Below are 998 nucleotides of genomic sequence, written 5' to 3'. Positions count from 1 at the left end.
GAGTGCTCACCATTACGCCACGGGACCGCCCACGGGAGGCATTTAACTGCCATCAGATTTGGGCAGGGCTGTCCCCACGTGCCCTTCCAGCCTGCGCAGTGGATTTCAGGTGAGGCTCAGCGTGCGCAGAACTGGCCCCACCGTTTCAGTCCTGAGGTTCATCTGCCACGGCCGAGCGAGCTTGGACGGTGCCAGTGAAGTCCTCAGGACTAGAACCTCCAGCACCCGGCATTTCCCAGGAGGTCTCCCATCCAAGTACTAACCGGGCCCGACCCTGCTTATCTTCCTAGATCACACAAGATCGGGCGTTCTCAGGGTGGTATGGCCGTAGTAAAATCTGCCACAATTACTGGCATGTAGGCAGTTAAATGCCTCCCTGCCATCCGATCCCGTCAGATCTCGGAAGCTCAGCAGGGTCAGCACCGGATTAGTGCTTGGATGGGAGACCTCCTGGGAAATGCCGGGGGCTGTAGGTTCTAGTCCTGAGGACTTCACTGGCACCGTCCAAGCTCTCTCGGCCGTGACAGATGAACCTCAGGACTGAAACGGTGGGGCCAGTTCTGCGCACGCTGAGCCTCACCTGAAATCCACTGCGCAGGCTGGAAGGGCACACCCACGTGGGGACAGCCCTGCCCAAATCTTCGTTCGCGAAGCTGAGCCACACACACACACACACTGGCATGTAGACAACAGAGGAAGACAGAGCTGGGCTCTGTGGGCATTTTGGTATTTTCCCTTGGGGGTCCTACCTTTTGAGCAGCCCCTCTTAATCCACCTGAGTCAGGTGAGGGCTCTCTGCCGTGCAAGACAGTATTTCCGAAAATTGCCTTAGCAATGGTGAAGCAAAAGAGGGGAAAAAAATCTGCAACAAAGCCCCTTTGCCATTTTGCAGCAACGGCATTAACATTCTCAGCTATTGTTCCAGATCCGACAATAATATAAAGTTTAGAGGCGAAAGGGATGGGCAGAGGGGGCAGAGAAATCAAAGCAGACCATTA

At 55.3% G+C, this 998-nt stretch overlaps 1 pseudogene; it reads right to left on the bottom strand.

Moving 5' to 3' along the window:
• Nucleotides 1–213: 213 nt before the first annotated feature.
• Nucleotides 214–333, bottom strand: LOC139677292 (5S ribosomal RNA; annotated as a pseudogene).
• Between the last annotated feature and the right edge of the window lie 665 nt (nucleotides 334–998).

Source organism: Pithys albifrons, chromosome 11 (genome assembly GCF_047495875.1).
Source record: "Pithys albifrons albifrons isolate INPA30051 chromosome 11, PitAlb_v1, whole genome shotgun sequence".
Classification (NCBI taxonomy): Eukaryota; Metazoa; Chordata; class Aves; order Passeriformes; family Thamnophilidae; genus Pithys; species Pithys albifrons.
This window is presented reverse-complemented; position numbering and strand designations above follow the sequence as displayed.